The sequence below is a fragment of the Pyxicephalus adspersus genome, chromosome 2, assembly GCF_032062135.1.
Source record: "Pyxicephalus adspersus chromosome 2, UCB_Pads_2.0, whole genome shotgun sequence".
In the NCBI taxonomy this organism is placed as follows: domain Eukaryota; kingdom Metazoa; phylum Chordata; class Amphibia; order Anura; family Pyxicephalidae; genus Pyxicephalus; species Pyxicephalus adspersus.
In genome coordinates, this window is record NC_092859.1 from 92,103,396 (window position 1) to 92,122,931 (window position 19,536).

A 19,536-nucleotide genomic window follows, 5' to 3' on the forward strand; every position below is an offset into this window, starting at 1 on the left:
CTAATGCGAGTCGATGGAAAGGATAGTGAAAGGTCCTTTCCAACGACAATAATTGCTGAGTGTATGTAGCTTAACTATCATGGATTGTGACCATCAGTTAATGACAACGCCTATGCAAATACAAGCAAAAGATAAATAGGGTTTTTTCTGATACAATGGGAAACTAGAAGTGGTAATCTGATAACAACCCTGTAGACTTTCTTTTTAACTGTATATTATTTGGACACCATTTGTCTCCTACAGTGAAAAAACTTTATAATATGTGTTACAGTACATTTTTACTAGTGATGAATGAAATTGCTAAATAAAGAATTCATAAGGTGTAAATATGCAAAGCAGAAAAATTCATTTTGTTTGGTTAACAACCTAGCCCATATGCCGGACCTTCGTACGGGCAAAAAAAAATGGCTAGGATGGTTAAGCCCGTATTTTTGTCACAGCCTTACCTCCATGGTCCCGCTGTGCACATCCAGCGTCGTTTTCCTATTCCAGCGTCGTTTTCCTATTCCAGCGTCGTCCTCCATCCATCGTCGTCCATCGATCTCCCTCTCCAGCGTCGGGTGCCAGCGGGACGGTAAGATGCCGGCCGGTATCTTGTGTTCCGCCGCCCGGCATCTTGTGTTCCGCCGCCCGTGGGACTCCCTGTATTACCTGTACAAACTCCTGTATTCAATCCAATACAAAATAATTCAAATAAATACAAAGTTTGTAATTGGTAAATTCAAACTGTCATTTTGTATTGGATTGAATACAAACTCCCGTATCCAATCCAATACAAAAAATAAAAAAAAATAAAATAAAAGTAAATAACTTGGAAATTCAAATTTATATTTTGTATTTGATTGGATACAAACTTGCGTATCCAATCCAATACAAAATAATATAAAATAATACAAAGTACATAACTGGTAAATTCAAACGCTCATTTTGTATTGGATTGAATACAAACTCCAGTATCCAATCCAATACAAAAAAATAAAAAAAAATAAAATAAAGTAAACAACTTGCAAATTCAAATTCTTATTTTGTATTGGATTGGATACAAACTCCCGTATCCAATCAAATACAAAATAATTCAAAACAAACCCCAATAAATACAGAATCAAAGTTTTAAAAATTGACAGTTATTCCCTGGATGGCTAGTGTGTAACATTGTGTCTTATCTTACCTTTGCTGATCTTCGCCTAATTTCCTTTAATTTTATTAAAAGTATTTTTTTTTTACATGATTGTGTGTTTCAAACATTTTTTATATTCATAATATCTACTAGAACCCCTGTTCGGACATATTTCTGTAAGTTACAGGTCTACAATTTAAAAAAAAAATTTCATGAAAAACAGTGGATCACTTTTGGTACAGAAATCTAGACCTCAGTGTAACGCTCAGGTGGTTAATAGGCAATGTACTGTCTACAAGAGGTATAGGGAGCATGAATCTGCCAATGATGACATATACAAAAAAAGTAATCTTTTAAATGGGGAAGGGCTCTTTTCATACGTCTTTAAGGCTGGGTCTACATGTACGGTTTTAAAAATGCATATAAACAATACTACATTGTTTATATACGTTTTTATGCACTTTTAAAAGTGTTTTAAAGCTTGACTTTAAAACGCTAAAAAACTTTTAGAAACACCTATGACGCGTTTACCGCGAATTGCTGCAATTTTACATAAGCCTTTATAAAAGTTTTACTTTTAACCCTTTCAGGTAATGAGTACAGGGGCACATAAAACCCCTTACTCATTCCCTGAAATGGGTAAAATATGTGTAAAAAACTGGACGAAGCTTTAATGGTAAATAAATTTATTATACGTGTGTGTTTGTGTAACTAAAATTTTTTTTTTACAGGTTATCCCAATGACAGGATGATTCCCATGGCTTCATTCATGACATGAGCACAGCGGTGGGACTCTTCCTGACAGTAAATTCCTATTTCTCAGCTAATCACTGAGCACTAGAAATGAATGGGGACAAGTCTCCCCTTCAGGTCTAGTGCTGAATGGCTGAGAAACAGAAAACCTCAGCCAATCACAAAGCACTAGAGGTGAATGGTGAGCCTTGTCCTCATTTACCCCTGGTGTCCGGGGATCCCTCACTGTCAGGAGGAGTCCCATGGCTGTGCTCATGAATGAATGCAGCTGTGGGAATTATCCTGTTATTGGGATGACCTGTAAGAAAAAAAAAAGTTTAGTTACACAAACACATACAGATTTAATATAATAATTTAACATTAAAGCCTTGTCCTATTTTTACACATTTTTAACCCTTCAGGGAATAAGCTTAAACGGTGGGGAAACAGTCCGTGTAGACTATGCCTAAGAGCAATGGTATTACACTTTACTTTAAAAAAAACATGTTGGGGGGTGCCTTTAATGCTCTAGTTACTCCTGTATGTGGAGTTCTTTTTATTTAAAAAAAAACAAAAAAAAACATGGGTTTACCCTTACATTTGAACTAGACCTTTATTGAGGCATAAGGTTTCGCTGGCCTGGAAGGGGGGCGGGAAGTGTGTGACCCTCCTTGTACCACACCAAGCCCCGTGATTTCAATTATTATCAATATTGGGGGGTCCAGTGTTGATGAAAAAGGCTTCTTTTTCACATGTGAGCCCACAGAAAGTATGCAGCATCCACTCTCTAGATTACTTATAAAGGGATGGCTTGTTTCTAGCAGCTTGTGATCTTCACTGTACAGCATAGAAATGATCACTTATGGCTTCTGACAAGAGTAAGGAACAGATGCCTTCTTTGTTCTCACCCTTTGTCTGCAGTAACAGTGCACATGCTAACAAGATCATAATAAACAGAACAATATTTACAATGCTCTGGACTTGTGATGACAGCTCCTCAAGCAAAAGGAAGAAAAAAGCTAGCTGGTTTTATTTGAAAGGTTGGCTGAAATCCTGCATTTATTATTTATTAAAAAAAATGTTAGGTGCACAAATCCTAAGAAATGTGCAACCAACCCACAGGACACCTGGGCTGGGATGCTTTTCCAGAGATAATACAATCATGTAAATTCTGAAGCATGTAAAGGTCTTGACTGTGTTCACAAATGTTTGAACTTCATCCTAAAGAAGACTGATGGAACCAGCTTAGACTTGGCAAAGTCATTAGGCTACCCTGTCATGTGACACAAACAGCACCGAGGTCCCAAAACCTGCAACAATCTATCACAGTTCCGATTTCATGTGTCATTGGTGTGTGGTGCCATAAACTATCACCACCTTAATTCCTCAATGTCCATTAGCCCGACAACCCTACTTCATCCTCCATTAGCCTGACTGCACTTCCTAATTCTGCTATATAAATGGTTACATTGGGATATTAACTTTTTTAAACAGACGACAAAACATCTAGCATTGTTGTCTGATATTGTTTTAGACATTGATTAGGAAATTTAGAATTGGTTATACTTAGGGCTCTATTTATAAAACAGGGATCAGACATTTCCTAACACCTCAATTACTGTCTTTGAACACATGGACCTGGAAGATTCCCAGAAGGGAATGTTTGAGGCATAGTTTGATTCCCCGTTTAAAAATAGAGCCCTTAGAGTTCCAGAACTCTAAGTTCAAGAACCCCCCCCCCAAATGTTACAAAACATCACACTTTTTTCACACTGGATTTATTTAGAAAAAGTAGTAAAAGATTAAAAGATCATTCACACTTTTTCAAATTGAATCTGATGAAAAAAAAAAAAAACTGTAAATTGTGGGTGTAAAAGTTGGTTAAATTTTGGGTAGGAACGTTTATAGACACCAATTCTTCATCAGTAACAATAAAACTACTAAAATACTTCTGTTTCTTCTACTTAAATTTAATAATGCATTCTTTTATTACGGAAAAAAACAAATGATCAGATACTGTATTAAATAAATTGAATAAATCAAATCGCACATTTTAGAGCAGTGAGAAAATTGTACTATATAATAATAATTTTTAAAATGCCACTTTAATTACACTTTTTAAATGTGTATTTAATTTTCCTTCTGGAACCAATTTTCATGTTTAGATTACTAAATAAATCAAGCCATTCTCTGGGTATATGTGTAAACCTTTCCTTGACCTGGTCACACATTTTGGTTCTGCACTAATAAGTCTATTTCATAGAGACACAATTTATGTATTTGTGTAACATTATAATACCAATCGCAATCAACCTTTACCATATTAAAATCAATCCCGCTTCCATTTATGAGTCCATATAGGCTTTATAATTTATCAGGTAAATCAAGATCATCTATAAGATGTAATGTCTAGCAGTTTAATTTTTTTTCACTACAAAAAACTATTTTTTTCTTATATTTTGTGATTTCTAGAAGCTGTTTTTGCAGAAACCCTTTGAGACCCATACATACAGGTTTTAAAAAGAAAGGAAGCACTTGGGATGCAATCATGCTTCCCGTTGAATGTTGTGCTTGGTGTATGGAAAAATCTCTCTTATAACTCAAGGGGGTCTATTTATAAAGCTGCGAATTTGATATTCCCTGAAACATTCCCTGGTGCTGAATCAATTGCTGCCATTGAAACACATGGATCTGGAAGATTCTCCACCAGGAAAAGTTTCAGTGAATGTCAGATTAATTGCTTTATGAATAGACCCCAATTTAAATATTTTCTTCACTTCATGGAATACGGTAGTCCTCGGGTTACATACGAGATAGGGACTGTAGGTTTGTTCTTAAGTTGAATTTGTATGCGAGTCTGAACAGGTACATTATTTTAATAAATGCAACTAGAACAGATGTTTTGTCTCAACATATTATTAGGCAGTGTGATGTCAGTTACTGTATAAAATCCTCACTGTAAGTTATTCACAAACAAAGCAAAAAAAAAACTTTATGGAGCCTAGATTTCAACACCTTCTGGAGCAAGCTGTGCTTTGATATGCAAAAAGAAACAAATGCAGACTTTGTCTTGGTCATTAAAGAATTACAGGAGGATGCAGAAAGAGCTCACCCCCCATAAGATCACCCACAACCTCAGCTGTGTTTAACAAAAGATTTATTCTGCAAGTCATGCTAACTGCCCCTTCCCCCCATCTGCACACCGTGCAGGGAAGCCCCGTCTGTATCTAGGAGTTGTCCGTATCTCGGATGGTCTTAACCTGGGGATTACCTGTACTGCAATAAGTAAATTGTGGACTGTAGTCTTTGTCTTTATATCTCTTAGAGACTAAAGTTGTGACTTTCAACCTCCATAGTTCAAACCATACTCTTCCCATAAAGACATAACAAAGATGTTACGCTTCTACTTGTACTCATGCTCATTTAGGTTTACTGGATAGCAGGAATTGCAAGAAGCCTGTACCAGCTTAACACATTGGGTCAGAGCTCACTCATTGTCAATGACCCTCTCCATCATGACAAAATGCAAGAATAGTGGTTGGGTTATCAGACAAGGATACAGGAACATTGTTGATGGAAGGAGAGAGACACATTGGGCATGTGACAGGCAAATAGGGTGGGGGAGAGAGCATGGAAGATAAGTAAGGTCTCGAACCATTCCTGGTATATAGAAAACCTAATACTAAATTGACAAGTATAAAAGGTTTTCTGTAAAAGTTGAAACCTACCTGCACTGTGAAAAATCTATCAAGCCTCCAAATATCAGTTGAACAGGGCTGGGAATCCAATTGATTTAGTTTATTTATTTGGATCTAGGGTTCCAGATATGCATTTAAAAGGAGAATAAAGAAGCATGCCACTAAAGTCTACAAACATATTCCTCAGAGCTGTACTTGGCCAAAAAGTGGCAACATTTTAAAATGAAAAACAAGGATGATGTAAACTTTCTGTAGGTGTAATAATTGCAATTGTTTTTTAGGTCTGGATATGACCTTGTAAGCTAGCAGCACCCACCCTCAGGTGCAACCAAATGTTATGAAGTGCTGCAAGCATAGGAATATATCAAGGATTGCAGTGCATTGAGGCTGCGCATGTGGGGAAAGCCCCCTCTGCTCATGCTCAGTCTTGTGATGTAGGTATCCTAGGAGGCTGTGGGCTTCCTATTCAGTCTTTACTGTCGCAGTGGTAAAGACAGAAGGGGAGGGGCTCCCCCCTCCATTTAAAAACAAAATAAAAATGATTCGGAAAACAAAAAAAAAACACTTTTACTTTATATGAAAGGGGGTTTTCTCAGTCAAAAAATGAGTGATAGGTCCTCTTTAAATATCTAGCAATGTTTTTATGTTACATCAAAATCCATGTCATTGATTGATTGATTGATTTAATTAAAGCAATCATTTTGAGTTATCACTCTTCCAAAAGGTATTTTTTGTACCTTTTTCAACCATTACAAAAGAGATTTATCGCTACTTTCTAACACTTCTAAAGTAAAGATTACTGACACTGAAACCTAAATCTAAGGCCAAAAAAACCTCCTATTCACAGTCCACATTATAGTGAGTGTAGCAGAGGATAGTCAGGATATAATTGGTATTTCTGACATATCACTTTATATAGATGTCGACTCACTAGTCTCCTCAATGCCTGTGTTGTACTGCTTTATGTAAATGGAATGACTGCTGAGTGAGCAGAGCCTGTCACTGGTATTCAAGTATCACTGTGTTGATGTCTCTGCAAACTGGTCATCATATTGCTCCAGGATTGTTAGGAAATAAACATAAAACATGTACTTGTCAGCAGTGTCTGCAGAGATGATAGTTATTAGTTGCTTTGAGGCAGGATTTTGAAAAGAAATAGAATCATATTTAGTTAAGCAAAATCTATCCATATGTTTCATTTACAATCCCTCCAACAGAGAAGCTGGCTTGACTTTCACAGCAAAAATGTATACCTTGTTGTTACTCAATGGTTTTATAATACCTCAAATACCAGAAGTGCCAGCTTAAATCAATATCTAATAATATACAAAAGACAGTTTGCACAACAAGATACAAAAATGATAGCTTTTTTACATCTCGGGATCTATGATTGTTCATTGGCCTAAATTGGCAGCTTTGCAGCCTTTACTAATACAGTTTTGGGAATTTTTTTGTCACCATTCTTGGTTTATTTAGATAATCTCCTATTCAAACTCTAAAGGCTAATGTCACACAAACAATGTGACTTCACATGTTAAAGATCTATCACAAGAGCATGACCAGGGTAGTGAATTTGAATTTATGTGTATATTCAATGTTTTTTTCAAATGGGAATTTTTAGGTGCTCAACCAATAAACAATTTACATAAAATTTATAAAAACATTTCTTTTCTATTTTATTGTGCTAATAACATTAATGTAAAAACACATGAGGCACTAATGAACATCAGTATTTCCTTTGTAAAGTACATAGACAACATTTGTCAATCTCATTTTTAACATTTTCCATGCTACCGTCTTTGTCCTTGACGCGTTTCACCCAAAGGCTTCCTCAGAAGGACATATTATGATAGGTACATCAATTTCCTCTATATCCTTTAACAAAATAAACACATACATGTCTAACCTTATTATCATAGCAATTGGTTGTTGTTAAGCCCCAGAAACAAAATTTGCACTCACTTTTAGGTTTGCATACTGCATATTATCTTTAAGATATGATAAGATTTCCTCAAATGGTGTATATAGCATACTAGTGAAACAATAAAAACATATTTGAGCTCTGTGACCCCTATTTATTGTTTGTAATCATTTTACATTCATTCCACCAAACCTGGTCAACAGGAATTCCTCTTTTTAGGAGTCAATGCAATACAGATCCCCAGTGTCAATCACCTGTAGGTAATTTAATCCGGTTAGCAATATTGTTTTCTCACATTTCATGCTATATGAAGGAGATTCTGTGCACTCCTCGGTAAGGGGATTCCCTCATGCTAGATGACATAAACATGGGTGGAGTCCCACAATTTCCATGTCGGACATTCAATACGGAAATGCATCCTGATTACGGACCAAAATGGACCACATATGAGGATGTAATCGGCCAGATGGATGGGTGAATGAAAAAGGGTTATAGGGGTACTTGGGGCTGTCAATAGAAGCCCATTGACCGTGAGGCACAAACCGAACCGGCATTATTTAACTGTTCCACATGTCCATAGTTTGTGACACAATCAAAAATCAATTGTCTACATTGTTTTTATTAAAGCATGATCATCAATTATTTTTTAATGATCATGCATGTATACTCACTAATCATTTATATATAACTTTAATCATGATTACTAATTGCTAATCTTACATTCAATATTTCAGTGCAAATTAGTTTCCCAAAGTTTTTACAAAATCATGAATATACACATCAATACATAATGACAAAAAAAAATATTTTATGTAACTTATAACAATTACCTGAAACTTATCTTTTCATTCAGACCAGGAAAATGCATTGCTTTTAAAATATATATCCATCTACTTTTATTTTGTATCAATAGTCTATCAATATCACTACCCCTAAAATCTTTTTTGACTTTTTCCAGGGCCAGAAATCTTCATCTACCGCAAAATTACGTTTAAAGCCCATATGATGATGTAGTTACTTTACCATTTCTTATGATATAGATGTGTTCATATATTCTTTTTTTAAACTTTCATTTTGTTTTACCTACATAATAACAATTAAAAACAACGTGACTAAATCACATCCTAGGAAATCAACTCCATTTGGTAGGGTAAACTTTTTGTCTCCTATTTGATAAATCCACAATCTTTACATTTACCACACCTTGTGGTTCCTTTTGGTTCTTGAAAATTGAAAATTGCTTTTGATTAGTCTATTCTTTAATGATGGGGCTCTACGATATGTGATTAATGGAAAATTTCCAATGTATTTATTGATATTTGGATCTTTCAACAATATGAGCCAATATTTGATATATATTTGCTGAATTTTCACTTTGTTAAAGTTGGTGGAACAGCATGGGATCTACTAACATCAGGATCTACTGGTAATAAGATTATGTTATGGGGGAATTATTCGTCAAACTTCCTTCAACAGGGAGTAGCTGACATCATAAGATAGCTACACTTTCCTATTAATTCAGAATGAAGTTCAGTTTAGCCCTTGGAGGTCTGCTGACCTACATATGTAAATGCTCACACTTAAGCAAGTTTGTCTTTAATTGAAGTCTTGGACATAATAGACTGAGGAGAGAGGAGAGAAGAAGTCACTGTCTATACTTTTTAACTTGTTTATACTCATATTTTAGCTCCGGCTAACTTCTTCATCCAAACAGATAGAGCTAAACAAGTGAATTACAAAGCCCACATCTGCTGGCTATTTTAACATATTTTAACTACATATATATAGATTCAGTACTTAGTAAATACAAGAAGAAATATATATGCATGACTCCACTGTATTCAATGTTAATATTAAAGATCCTTCAAAATAGTTTTTCATTATTGACAACTATAAGGTATACAGAGTCATGATAACTGTGGGATAAGTGCTCTACTTTAATGCTTCAAATATTTCAAATTGTGTTTTGCATATAATTATCCCATAGAGCCAGAGTGTTTAGAAGTCAGTCTTTTGCATTGTTTTACTGTCTAGTTTTCTAGTAAATAGCAATTGTGTTTCAGTTATAAATCTCTGCTATAACATTTCTTCTATCATCATGCACAGCATGTAGCTGCTTATTACAGGAATTTATTTTTTCATTTTTGATGCAAGAAACAGAAGAATTAAATAAAGTAATTCTTAAAAAAACAACATGTTGCATTGGCATGACACAGGGGCATTACTAGGCTTATCAGTGACTTGGGGCAGCCTTGGGCCCACACAATATTAGTAATGGTCATATCCTGCAGAATAGTGATTGTGGCTTAAAAGGGTTTTGTAAGACATTTGGTAAATACACCCTGCTCCTGTATAACATTGTATTGGCAGAGACTATTAACTCCCTCGGTAGGTCTTTGGTTTAAGAAGAATAATGAACTTATGACTATGGAAGATTTAACTGCTACTCTATATCCCAGGGAGGATACATTTTTATCTATCTGGAAAGTCTGGAAGCAATACCAAAAATCTCAGGAGTTTGCTAGATATAGTATAGAAGAATAAACCCCTTTATGTTTATAAAAGGTAAAAAGGTTGGATTTGCTCAGGAGAGTTGAGAATATAGAAGTTCATTTTCCCTGCCTATGTGTGTTCTCCTTTTGTTGTCTTGGTCTTTGTCAGTTGTCCATAGGTGTTTTAGGTTGGAAGTTATATGTTAAGAAATTGAAGATGATAATAAGAATGAGATTGTGAAAGTTTGATTCATTTATTTGATTAATGGCTTTTGTTTGGAAATATAAATATGTATAAATAAAAAAAGTTATAAAAAAAGGGTTTTGTTAAATAGAGAAAAAACACAATACACCTCAAATGGTAGCTATAGCTAAAACTTTGAGGTGGAATTGTTTAGGATTAGGAAAGATAAGAACACCTATAAAGTTTTGCTGCTATTTGGGTCTGCTGTTTGGGGGATATTCCTTCACTTTCTGTTTTGAGGACAATCTTTCACTAGAAAGAAAGTGACCTGAAGAGAGGATGAAATGGCAAGAAAATCATGAATTTTTTGCATGTGCTTAGTTTAAAAAGAAATGACTTCTGTCTGTGTTGCTTACCGGGTTACCGGGCAGCCCATGAACTTTTGATCAATCATGCCACCATACTTTTTGAAACAACTAAGAACATTTAGATGGTGGTTTGGATAGGTGATTGGCATATTTTCATCAACCCCTTTTACAAATCCCACAATTTTAAACCTTACTTCCAATGTCTTACTTCCAATGAATTGTAAGCAAACACTCGACATCAGCTTTTTATATCTCATTCAGTACTGAACTGAAAAAGAGTAGGTTAAGTTAGGTTAGTGTAAAGGTAGGTGATCAACATATGTTGAACACCTTATTGAATCCCCTATGGGTTTTTTTTTATAGTCATAATTTTATTTCCTGATGATTGGACATAGCTGTCATGGTTTTGTTGGAACATTTCTTATTTCCTGCAGATTGGGACACAGCAAAAAAACCTGACCTGAGAGCTTCAGACCCTTCTTGTCACTGACCAAAATCGTGTTGTGGATGAAGTTTTACTTAATAAATTAGTTCATGAGGTCTGTTTTACTTTCTTTTTCTAGTTTGTATTGAAGCCATTACATTTCGGAAATGCAAACCCAACTGGCATTCAAGTTTCAAAAAAGTTTGATTGCCTTCCTCTGGACCAACTGTGGATGTAGGATTCTGTAATTGCAGGTTTTATGTAATTTAATTTTTTTTTTCTGTTTCCAGTTGGTTGAACCTGATGGGTCTTTTTTCAAACTAACTCTGTAACTATATCCCGCAGGTTTTGTAATAATACCCATTTCTGTGATAAATTCCTAAAATTTCAATAACATATTAGAGTAGTGAAGGCATGCCGCCAACCAAAAAGAAATAACAGTGCATTTTTCATCTTTAAGTCCTGCACATTAAAGACCAGCCCTTTGAGGGCAATGAGTATTTGTTTCCACGTAAAAAACAGTAAAGAAAGCTGAAGATTACCTATGTGTAACATTTCCAGCAATGCTATGCCTTCCAGCTGCAGGCTTGAGTTGTCAGCCTTGATTTGTGTTCATTAATCACGCCGGCAAATACAAGAGCGCACAGTTATGTTTTCCAAGACATGGTTTGCAGTTGTTACTAATCATCTCTGATTGACATTTTAACTCCTTCTTGCCTGTTTGCCTAATAAAGCAGATGCCAGCTTTGAACACATGACAACAGGAGCCAGAAGTGCTTCCGTTATTGGCAAGTACGCACACAAAAACAGGTCAAAAATTATAACTGTTTGGGGAGATGGGAAACCAATTATGCAAATGAAGACATTTACAATTTCGAGCACTTTCAGTGAGTGCTGCACCCATGAGCCAATTTCACGAATACGGTTAAAGAATAACTATGGATGTTTAGCTTACGCTTCCCATTTGAAGAACTGCTAAAGCTTTTCCCTTTTTCATCTAGGCTAGGTGCAAGCTAATCTAGTTTAATGCACTCTTCTAAGAGGCTTTGTGCTCTAATTACAGCTCCCTTGTTTACATAAATTTACCAACATTAAAAACGAATGCCATTAAAGCTGGTAGTCCAATCGTGTACATCAAATTATTTTTTATTTGCACTTTAAGGACCAAGCTTCAAGGATGATATTTGATTGCTCTGTTGAAGAATTAATTATCATCTACAATTGATCATGTATGCAGTGAAATCTGTAACCTGCCATTGATCAATTAGTTTCCTAACCGTATATGGTCCGACATGTCAACGAGGTTGTTGGCCAGTGAGACATCTGCCTGTTTTCCATTGCAACAGACTCACTGCAATGTTCACATCAGTTTGAGGGTATGTGGCATACTGGATCACAGCACCTAGTCTCCACGCTCCCCGATGTGTTTCAACCAAATGGGCCCATTCCTGGGATTGTTTGCAGTATGGCCATGTTTTCTTTTATGCTGAAGAGAATGAACAGGCAAGCACCTAACAGTGAAAAGCAGTTGATAGAGTTTTGTGAACTGTGTAATATTTTCAAGAAATGTTGTAATACAATTCTTCCCTTGAACTGTGTATGAGCAACCCTTCCTAACTAAAACACAGCACTGTATGTGTAGACCAGTATGGGTCCTGCAGGTTGGAATTAGGTGTAATTAGTAGGCTACAAAACTGTAGGAGAGAGTAGATAAAATCAAATTATTATCAGTTGCTATTATTCATGGTAGACTTACAGTATGTCTAAAGAAGCAACAAAGTTTGCCTGAAATCACCAAGACCATTTATGATTTTGCAACTCCTGGTATTTTGAGTTAATCATCTTATTTACACAAAGAAGGAACCTTATACCCTGAAAACTTCTCCCAGCTGCAAGGTCCCCCAAGACACTTCTCTTCAGTCTTCACCACTCTGTCACTTGCAGGCACTCTGCCTTCATCACACACAATCCAGGACCACCAGTTATGCAATGTATTTGAGAGCTCACCTGAAAACCAGTGTCAGAGAGAGGAGAACAGTGGCAGCTGCCAGGGGAACAAAGAATAAAGTTCCTTAAAACTGTGTTTTAGCCAGGACACTATCTGCATGGAGTTTGCAGGATCTCCCTGTGTTTGCCTGGGTTTCCTCGGGGTACTCCACTTTCCTCCCACATTCCAAAAACATGCAGTTAGGTTAATTGGCTTCCCCCCAAAATTGACCTTAGGTTGTGGTAATGACATATGACTGTACTACGGACATTACATTGTGAGCCCCTTTGAGGGACAGCTAGTTACATGACTATGGACTTTGTAAAGTGCAGCATAATATGTTGGCTCTATATAAATACTGGATAATAATAAAAGTAATATTTGCAGTTCAGGGTGGGTGTGGGTGTGGGGGCTCACTACAAGGGTAACTTTTTATTTCTATTTATTTATAGTTTACCTGAAGCTCATCTTTTAAAAAAGCTAAATCCTTTGTTTTATCTATAAATAACCTTGCAATGATCTGTTTGTTTTCTTGTCCAGAAATTGCAAAGAATACATTTTTTGCAAGGAAATATTGGTACAAAAATCTATGCTTATATCACATATACGTATAACTTCATTATTTGTAGTAATGAAAATATTATCATTGAATCAGTAGGCCCATAGTTAAAATAGAAAAATTGCTGTGGTCCATTAGATGTTTACAAGTTCCCGGTCAGGTTGCGGCCAGGGTTCTATCTGCATGGAGTTTGCAGGTTCTCCCTGTGTTTGCGAGGGTTTCCTCCCCAGTTCCTTCAAGATTCCAAAAACATACAGTTAGGGTATTTGTCTTCTCCCCAAAAAATTGACCCTAGACATATGACTATGGTAGGGACATTAGATTGTGAACCCCTTTGAGGGACAGCTAGTGACATGACTATGGACTTTGTAAAGTGCTGTGTAATATGATGACGCTATATAAATACTGTGCAAAAAGAATAAAATTTCAGTAGTTGAAAGGGTTACATGCACCTGCCACTCTATTTAATGTATGGGCTCCTTATAGGCTTACCTATAGGTTTACCTAAAATATTGTAAGAACTGTACACCACTTAGGCAGCTTTTTTGTATGTGCATTTTTTTTTTTGTGAAAACAGAACATTTAATCAGAAATATTTTTCTGAATGGCTAGACCCTATTTTTAGATGAATAGATTAATTTTATTAATTTTGGCACAAATTACACCCATAGACATAAAACAAAGGTCTTTTTTCATTGTGACTGATATCTTGCTTTGTATGAGGACAGCACTTCTGCTAAGGGCTGATTGGAACTTAACTGAATCAACCTTATTTTTCAATATGTCTGGTGGCCTCCAGCACACAATACCCTGTAATAAAATCTCTGAGCAGCTAAGCATTGTCACTGCTAGCAAGAAAATGAAAATATGCCATAAAAATGATTGACGACCTAAATGTACTTCTATGGACATGTCAGATGATGAAATACAATCTATATATATCATATTTGCACATGTGACAATTGAATGAGACTAACATTCATTATAATGAAGTTATATCACAGCAGTATGTGGCTTTCTATTGTTAGAGAGTGAGATCTTTGCACATAATACAAATAATATTATACACACCTCAATACACATATATCCAATATTCAACTTCAAGCATCTACTGCAATTTTTAGCATCTGATGGATATCTTGGTGTAAATGTCTAATTCAGCCATGTTTCAGTGAAACCCTAGGCTTCTTACAGAGGGTGCCAGGGGTTCTTTGAGCTGGGGGTGATTTACCTTCCTGGTGCCTGCTTAGTTCCAAGGCCAGTGCCATTTGGCAGAGTTAGCTGTGGGACACCAAGTTTAGTTTTGTCTTTCTAAAATGACATACCAATAACTATTGTAAATTAGGTGCTCATCCCACTAACCACCAATGTTAGAGGCTTTCTTTCCACCAATCCCCAAAAGACCTAAAATTTGTTTTATAGATTCCTTCAGGATAAAACTTTGAGAAACCTAACCTAAAGGTGCTACAGAAAGCAACAAGAAACACCATTGCCTACACCTGCCCCGTTGCTGTAGTATGTCATGGTACAGCCGCTTTTTCATCCAAAGCAAGTAAGAGAAGTGGATATATGCATGGAATCCTGAGAATTCCTTCCTGAGTTTTCCAACAGCATCACCATTAGAAAATTTTGGCCAAAATGTAAAATGTTATGAAATCTTTGACAATAATTGGATGACTGCACTGGATTCTTATTATTATAATAAAGTATTCAACATATATAATAAAATATCAAAGAGCCAGAATAGAAGATGTGATGGAAGATGCAACTATCCATGGACTACATTTCCACATGTTCTTCACATGCCCCCCCCCCGATAAATACCCAATATGGCAATAAATAACCAGATTCTTATACTTGTCATCAAAAAGATATTTCCCTAGAACAGCGGTTGCCAACTGGTGGTCTGGGGACTAAGAACATTTTGGTGGTTCTCAGCTCTGGCTGGTGTGCCAACCAGAGCCGCGAACCATGTTGTGTCCCCGGACACAACCCGCCCACTCACCAATCGCAGGCTCAGGCATTATGACGTCACTCAGGGGGAAGTTTCTTGCCATTTGAGTGACACATGGCTCGGGTATGAGGGGTCCAGAGCCCATGAGTTTAGTGGTCTGTAGGTCCAAAAAGGTTGGCGATCACTGCTCTAGAAGTGAATTAAGTTGTCAGTGGAGTGAAATAAATTGTAGGTTGCTATGTCACATAACTCCTACTCAGTTTGTAATTCCCGAAAAGAAGATATTATTTTCTTTTTGTAATGTTGTAATAAAGGTTAATAATGGTTCAAGGCAAATAAAAGGCAGTTTAGTTGGTGCATTGTGGTTGAAAGTGGCAGCTGAAAGAGTAGGGGACAGAGGCTTTTCTGGAAGTGGAATTATAGCATGTCTAGACAGGATATAACTAAGCACATCCAGCATGATCATATGATCTGAAGATTCTCTGGAGATGAGCTTTTATTCTCTATGGCAGATTCTGCCTCATATATGAGACAAAGAGAGCAAAGATTATAAAGATGGGTTCACCCATGCTTCTCCCATAGCCTTTTTTGGTTTATATTTATATAAAACAATCTGCCAAAATACATATCAAGCAATGCAGAAATATAAATGCAACACAACCAATCAATTGATCAAGAATAACAATACCATAGGGCATTTGTATACATTTACATTTTAATCACTATGAACTTCAGCTGAGCTGAGAAGTTTCTCAAAATTTTTGGTTGTCTTAGCAAGGAGTGAGTGCAAGAACTAAATTTATTTTAGACAGTTTAAAATGAATTATTTTGTGTCATAAAACATATTTTACAAAATGATTATATAAACAATTTGACAATTTCTGGTGACAGATCATTTGTATTAGGTATGTGTATATGTTTATTTAGTAATTACAAACATTTATACATTTGAATATATGTTGAATATATATTGAAAACAGTAGATTAAGTAGAAAACAGTGAAAAGTTTTATTGTAAACTATTGACACATGCTGGACATTTCCTGAACAGAATTATTTGTTTATCCAACTATATATGTTATATATTGTTTGTACTATTTGTTGATTTATTTTAATCCCAAACTGGTTTATGATTTGAGTCCACTAGTTTGTAAAGTAGTACGTTACTGCCACCTACCGATTAAATATAAGTATGCACTGCACATTATAGCTGTTTCTATTATATGCAAAATAAGGTAACAGTACTTATAGAAATAAGATAATAAGTTTGCCAAAATATTATCAGACATCACAATGCAACGTTTTATTATAGATGAGGGATCTATAGTTACATAGCTATAGATTCTGTAGAAGATGTTGGCACTATATAGTTTTTCCAAACCTTTTTAGAGTTAAGATAAGAAGTTAGTTTAATTCCTTTTTGTTGTATGATTTGCTAGAAAAAAAAAATCTTCTTTGTTCAAATATATTTAGGAAAACATATGCAGATTTGTATCCCATCAGTCTAAGGATACCCATACAGCCTGTGGAATTTACTGATAAATAAAATTGGAATAAAGTCTGGCTAATCCTCCCTTTCAGGAGAAATCACATGGCCATCCGCCAAGGCTCTATATCACATGATCAGCATAGGAAGAAGCATAGAATAGCACTTTCATGAAGACAAATATTTCAGTCCATTTTTTTTCATGCCATCCCAGAAAGATGTATCACAAAAATGTAAATGCATTAAACTATATATACCAACTGAAAACAGTTTACAATTTATATTTTTCCTTTACATTATGCTTTATCATTAACATCATTATTTATCAAGAAATCTCAATGGAATGATTTATTAAAACAGCCCAAGAACATTTAAGCAAATAACCCATAGGAACCAATTGGAATTCAGTATTTAGTTAAGGATATAAAAATAGAAAAATGATTTGTAAAGGGGAGCTATTGACCACTTTATATTTAAAACAGGCTCAATTAATCAAATAATGTGAAATAATTGTCAAAACTATCATTTTATTTTTCCAGGTAATGTAGTGTGGAAAATTAGAAGGGTTGTAATTAAAATCACAGACAATCCTTTGCCTGCACACTTTTCTACATGATTCAAAACATAAAGGTTATTTGATGATATCTTAGGTCCCGGCCACCTATACAGACTCTGATTTGGCATAATGTAAAACATCATATAAATGTTCTTACCTTATACACAGGAGCTATACCCTGGGAGATATTATCCAGCTGTTTGATACAGTAACTGAACTTCTTTTGGTATTCCAGAACTATTAGTTGTATTTCATTCTCAGCTGCTAGAAGTTGGGACATGAGATATCTCTCTCTTTTCTTCCATTTGTTAGATTGATATCTGAATTCTTGCTCCAGTCTGGTGCTTTTTTCCAATAATGATGCATTTTCATTCCTTAATGACATGAGACAGCAATGATGTCCTAATGTCTGTTCTTTCTGTAGCAGTACCAATCCACATCCCTTCTGGCAAACATCCCCTACCATAGCATTACAATCTTCTACCAAACCACAATCCATGGCTTTTACATGTAGCCCTTACTAAAGTTCTGTTTCTGCATATAGGCTGAAGTCAGACATCTCACCTTGGCTATTCTGGCCTAGGAATTTAGTACTTCATTCTTGGCTTGAATGAAGTTCCTTAAATCGGTCTAGGTTAGCCAGGTATAGATTGACACCGATCGGTGAAATGCCTTCACATAACCAAGGTACAACAGATACAAAAGTCACACTTCTTCCTTCATATAGCTGTCTGGTAAAGCACATTTCATTTCATGTAACACAGACTTCAGGCTCATGGCAGAAGTATTAGAAAGTTTCTAATCTTAAACTGCTGGATGTAGGAATTCAGTGGGTTTGAGCAATGATGAAAGCAGGCGGTGGGACAGTGGTTGCTGGCTCTTATTCACCCTAAGTCTTGTTACTTACCACAGCGTGTCTAATATAAGCTATTCTGCGTGCTTTCCATAGGCAGCTGGCTATTCATTATGCTAAGTGTATGTTTCCTTTATTATGAAGAAAACAGACAGCAGTTCTGTATTCAAGGACTAACACAATTTAAAATAAATATAAATACCTAAATTGGTACATTACATGGGTAGAATTCCTCAGGCATTTGACAGTGCGTATAGGTATTAAAAAAAAATAGATATGTTGATTATACATGGAATTATGGATTATACATGGTTTTTCATGGAAATTCTGCAATTTAATTGTATGAGGGAAAGTAGTGTTATATTACATGCAAATCTTGGGGGTCTACTTATAAAGCCGTTAGTCTGAGATTTATGCAACGTTCCCTAGTGGAGACTTTTTAAGGTCAAAAAAGAATGTTCTTGAACGTCAGATTCACTACTCTATAAATAGAACACGATCGCCTTGATTCTTCCAATCTGACAATTAAAAGCTTGATCAGTTTCTACTTTAGTTCTCGTACCTATTTCTTGATTTGTAACTTGTCAGCCTAATTCTGTCTAGAGAATTCTCCAAATTACTAAAACTATACCTGGGCTTTTAAAAGTCAGTTTGACATCAATTAGTGTTTTGTTTTTATTCTTCCATGAAAGACTGCACTGCAAATACATTTCTGTATCTGTGTCATCCTAGGCCTGAAGGTTTGTACAGAGAGCACCAACTACAAAGTATATACAGAGAGGCCTATTCCTTGTAGTGTTCTATAACATGACAGTCTCTACCCCCTGAAGAGCTCAAATACATGGCAATCTCTGCCCTTGTAGTGCTCTATAACTGGTCGTCAACCGATGGTTTGAAGCTCTGTCCAGTGCGCCTCCCAGCGGAGTCAGGACAAGGACCCAACTAGGGGGGCGCACCGGCCAGAGCTCTACCCCCTGTAGAGCTCTATACCATACCAATCTGTGCCCCCTGTAGTGCTCCATAACATAACAGTCTCTGTCCCTTGTAATGCTCCATAACATAACTGTCTCTGCCCCCTGTAGTGCTCTATAACATTAGTTTATGCCCCCTTGTAGTTCTCCATAACATAACAGTCCCTGCCCCTTGTAGTGTTCCATAACATGACAATCTCTGCCCCCTGTAGTGTTCCATAACATGACAATCTCT